General features: G+C 58.3%; 1 protein-coding gene across 4 annotated transcripts in view; it reads left to right on the top strand.

The window, feature by feature from the left end:
- The first annotated feature begins 4934 nt into the window (after positions 1–4934).
- Positions 4935–5168, top strand: part of DCAF8 (DDB1 and CUL4 associated factor 8) — a 46751-nt gene continuing 46517 nt past the window's right edge. For 2 of the 4 annotated variants that reach the window (XM_032796296.2, XM_075071124.1), the window contains exon 1: positions 4935–5049. The gene's annotated coding sequence lies outside the window, so the exon portion shown is untranslated. The remainder of the gene's footprint in view (positions 5050–5168) is intronic. The other 2 variants (XM_032796297.2, XM_075071125.1) reach the window with 1 other exon arrangement.

Below are 5168 nucleotides of genomic sequence, written 5' to 3'. Positions count from 1 at the left end.
ATCCTGGCCTTAGGGACACCACAACACACACACGCGCTGTCAAAGCCTACACACACACACGCGGTGTGCGGGCGGAAAGCTGCAGTAGGTCGCGTATGCACGCCAAAAGAGCACAGACAGACTTGCCTCAGGCTTGCAGCCTAAACGGTGAATTCACCGCAAAGAGAGCCTTACAACAAAGGTAAGTGGAAAGGCGGTGAATCCTGAACCAGAGATCTCCATCGTGAACCAGGCCTGGAGAGAAGCCCTGCCGCCTTTCTTCAGCACATGAAACTAGGGCAAAATGACTCAGCCATAATTTATTCACCGGTATCCACCGGTATGATAAGGGCAAGCAGGGGCTATTGATTGCCACAGGCAACAGCCTGCAAGAATACCCTTGTGTAGTAAGGTATTCTAACCTCGATTAGGCGCTCTGTTGCCCACCGTATCCTTTTCTAACCAACAAATACCAGTGAGCAAGGAGAGATACAATAAGTAGTGTACCCTCCAAGAGATCGGCATCGCCTGGAACGCGAATAAACGGAAGGACCCCTGTGGGCAAACAGCCGTAAAAGACATGTCACTACCCACCTACCGGAACCTCCGCCACACACTTGAACACATACATTCAGAAGGTCCTAATGCAACACAGACAGACAGCACGCACCCAGAGACGCGTCCTCAGACAATAAGACTCCATGGGACACAACTGATGGTGTCCAGATGGCGGAGGGCGAACACCACAACACGCTCAACACACACTGACCCACACACCGGGACCACACACCCACGACACACACACATCGACACACCTGGATGAGAATCGACCTGCACAGCAAGGGTGCCGGACCCGGTCGACACGAGACTGACAACAGCGCTACAGGATACAGTCCTGTAGCGTGCTGGGAGCCAAACAGCCGAAATTATCAGGTGGTGAAGGCGAATCGACTTCGCGAGTGCGACGGTCCGAGGAGCACAAGCAATCGGGACTGCCAAGTGGCTGTGACACGCGCGCACACGCGACCACGCGACCACACAGAGCACGCGGACACACATGAAGGTACACACAGACTATACAACGCGCTGACAGAGAGCTAGTATAAGCACACAAGACTATCACCCGCACCGGCTGCCCCCGCACAGCACAGCACACACACATGCCATGAATCCTCATAGAAATATCTCCGGCGGAGAAAGGGCAAGCTGCCACATGCGTACAGGACGAGTCAGGCACTCGGATCGACCGGCCTGGCCGGATCGACGGGCTGAGACGTCGCCAGTGCCTCAGCAGCTTCAGCACGCGATACCGGCTTAGACCAGGCTCCTGTCGCCGTGCACAGGACAATAGAGCACAAACGAACACAGACGGGACGTCAGCACTGCAAACTACATGGGACCACGGATCGACGGTGCCGGCGGTTGGCCGGTGCTCCGCCGGCAGGTGTCAAGTGGCTGGGGATCCTAGACAGCCTCTAGGGCGGTGCAGTTGCAACGAAGCACAGAGCACCGACGCCACACACCCACCCCCGGCATGCCGGGACAGGGAACTGGATCGACGGCCGCGGGACCGAAATCATGGGCTTGCGCGGCCTCAATGCCCTGCAGGGTGGTCCGCGATCCGACTTAACAACTCTCGGCTGCGTGCAGTTGTCACAAAGCAGCAGGACAGGGACCCAACCACGGCCGCGTGCCGGAGAGCACAGGCACAGGAAGAGAGTCGGGAGCTTCCCACCTCAGAGACACACACATCTGAGCGACTACATCAACTTCAACCGGTAAAGCTGGTGCCGTTGGGGTCCGCACGACGAGGCGCACACACGACTAGACCCCAGCACAGCTGCACGAAGGTGAGGGGAAATAAAGGCCCGCCACTTTGTCTCCGCTTACAACGCTGCAAAGGGGCCACTTAGCTGGAAATGCGCAATCCCCGACACCGAAACAGAGTCGGGTGGAACCCTGAGCACACACACACACCCAACGACCGGTCTACGTAGACCGGTGACCACACAGCTCCGGACACCGTTTGCGGGGAAGCGCACAACCAACACACACACACACACACAACAATAACAGCTAGTAAGAAAAAACGCATAAGTAATATAATAGAATATATAAGAGATAATAATACACAAAACGAGACAGCAAAGGAGTCAGCTATGCTGGCGCTCCAGCTGTTCAACGACCGACACACAGATAGAAGGAATCACAACAGCCTGGGGCGCAGGGGTAAGACCGGCACAGTCACATCAGCCTGGTGTGTCATTGCAAGGCCCCCCCGCCCCCCATTCAGCCCCAGGTTGCCAGTGCAGCCTGCGTCTGGGAGCCCTGCCCAGGAATATGACAGCCCCCCCCGTTTGGCCCCGGGAGGCCAGGGCGGGATTGCTCCTCCCAGTGACTTCAGCCACTTGCCTTGGGAGACTCCCTCAGCTGTGCCCAGCACCCTGTCATCATCCGTCCCATGGGTGCCGCCTCTCCCCTGCCTTGGCCTGGTGCTCTGGGCTAGGCCAGCTGCTTTGTTACTGGGCTGCCCATGAGCCATGGGGCTACCCACGCTGCTTTCTCATCGGGGAGTGCCTCACGCGTGGGCAGGGCAGTAATTTCTCATGCCACCAGAGTTTTTATTTCTGTATGTTGGTGCTGCTAGCAGGGCCTGCGTTTTCACTGAATCCCTCTGCCCATGGCATGGCCAATGCGGAAAGCAGGAGGGTGGCTGCCCTCCCTGCCGCATCCCACACTTAGGCCCCAAACAGTCCATCACAGGCCAGGCCTCCCACAAACAGACTCCCACCAGGAGGCCAGGTACAAGCCATAGGGCTGCACCCTCTGCATTGGGATCCCAGAAGGAATGGATCAGCTCCGTCAACCTGATCCTCTCCCCTTCTACTTTCTTTTCCCCAGGATGGAATCCCTGACCCTCCAGCGTGGGACTTCCATGCATGACAGCCCCATCTGGAAGGAGCTTGGGGTGGTCGTTGCTGGTGAGCTAGAGGGAAGGCCTTGTCACGGATCCACAGGTCCAGTGCTCTCATACGGCTCTGGAACAGTCCCTGGGAGAACTCTTCAGTGTGTCAGCCCCCTTAGGGTCACACACTCACTGGGGTAAGCGCCTTGGTTTCACTGCTTCCTGGGAGTGAACATCAGAGTCTTCAGCACCCCTGCTTCATTCTGTGAGCTCCCTACAGCAAGTCCACCTGCATTGGACCCCAGAGGGAGACTTACACACCCAAAGGGAGCAATTCCCCCACCCCCAAATTTCCTTAATATGGAGTGACTCTTAGCCAGCATTGTAAAAGCAGAAGGTGTCTGGAACACAGTGCAGAAAGCCCTTGATTATCACAGAGAAAAAACGGTTACTCACCTTTGTAACTGTTGTTCTTCGAGATGTGTTGCTCATATCCATTCCAAACCCGCCCTCCTTCCCCTCTGTCGGAGTAGCCGGCAAGAAGGAACTGAAGGGCGGCTGGTATATATCCGGCACCATAGCGGCGCCACTCCAGGGGGCGCCCTGCCGACCCACCGAGTGTTGCTAGGGTAAAAATCTTCCGACGAACGTGCACGCAGCGCGTGCACACCTAACTGGAATGGATATGAGCAACACATCTCGAAGAACAACAGTTACAAAGGTGAGTAACCGTTTTTTCTCTGTGATAATCAAGGGCTTTCTGCACTGTGTTCCAGACACCTTCTGCTTTTACAATGCTGGCTAAGAGTCACTCCATATTAAGGAAATTTGGGGGTGGGGGAATTGCTCCCTTTGGGTGTGTAAGTCTCCCTCTGGGGTCCAATGCAGGTGGACTTGCTGTAGGGAGCTCACAGAATGAAGCAGGGGTGCTGAAGACTCTGATGTTCACTCCCAGGAAGCAGTGAAACCAAGGCGCTTACCCCAGTGAGTGTGTGACCCTAAGGGGGCTGACACACTGAAGAGTTCTCCCAGGGACTGTTCCAGAGCCGTATGAGAGCACTGGACCTGTGGATCCGTGACAAGGCCTTCCCTCTAGCTCACCAGCAACGACCACCCCAAGCTCCTTCCAGATGGGGCTGTCATGCATGGAAGTCCCACGCTGGAGGGTCAGGGATTCCATCCTGGGGAAAAGAAAGTAGAAGGGGAGAGGATCAGGTTGACGGAGCTGATCCATTCCTTCTGGGATCCCAATGCAGAGGGTGCAGCCCTATGGCTTGTACCTGGCCTCCTGGTGGGAGTCTGTTTGTGGGAGGCCTGGCCTGTGATGGACTGTTTGGGGCCTAAGTGTGGGATGCGGCAGGGAGGGCAGCCACCCTCCTGCTTTCCGCATTGGCCATGCCATGGGCAGAGGGATTCAGTGAAAACGCAGGCCCTGCTAGCAGCACCAACATACAGAAATAAAAACTCTGGTGGCATGAGAAATTACTGCCCTGCCCACGCGTGAGGCACTCCCCGATGAGAAAGCAGCGTGGGTAGCCCCATGGCTCATGGGCAGCCCAGTAACAAAGCAGCTGGCCTAGCCCAGAGCACCAGGCCAAGGCAGGGGAGAGGCGGCACCCATGGGACGGATGATGACAGGGTGCTGGGCACAGCTGAGGGAGTCTCCCAAGGCAAGTGGCTGAAGTCACTGGGAGGAGCAATCCCGCCCTGGCCTCCCGGGGCCAAACGGGGGGGGCTGTCATATTCCTGGGCAGGGCTCCCAGACGCAGGCTGCACTGGCAACCTGGGGCTGAATGGGGGGCGGGGGGGCCTTGCAATGACACACCAGGCTGATGTGACTGTGCAGCTAATGGAGGGGGGGGGGTCAAGGGACCCTACAGCAGCACAGGGGTCTAATGGGGGAGGGGACCCTACTACACCAGTGGCTCTGACGCGGGCAGACCTAGCACGGGGGCCTGGGCCCCACCCCCTGGGCCGCGACCCTACAATAACAATCCCTCGGCACTGAGGGAAGCGGGTGTCGCGAAGCCGCCGCTGCCGTAAAGCGGGGGCGGAGCCGCAAAGCGTCCCCGGTGCAGGGAGGCGGCGCAGTAAGATGGCGGCTGGGCAGCAGCCCGGGGAAGGAGGATCTCGGCCTGAGCGGGCCCGGGGCCGCTGGGAGTAGGGTCCGTCCGCGTCCCCCGGAGCCGCGGCCTGAGCGGGCCCCGCTCCCGGGTCCCCCGGCCCGGCCCGCGCCCTCTCATCCCCCGTCTGCTCTTTGCGGCCCTAAAAGGGCCTGGACACT

This window comes from Chelonoidis abingdonii, chromosome 11 (genome assembly GCF_003597395.2).
Source record: "Chelonoidis abingdonii isolate Lonesome George chromosome 11, CheloAbing_2.0, whole genome shotgun sequence".
Taxonomy (NCBI): Eukaryota; Metazoa; Chordata; order Testudines; family Testudinidae; genus Chelonoidis; species Chelonoidis abingdonii.
The sequence above is the reverse complement of the archived record's forward strand: the minus strand, read 5'-3'. Positions and strand labels throughout refer to the sequence as shown.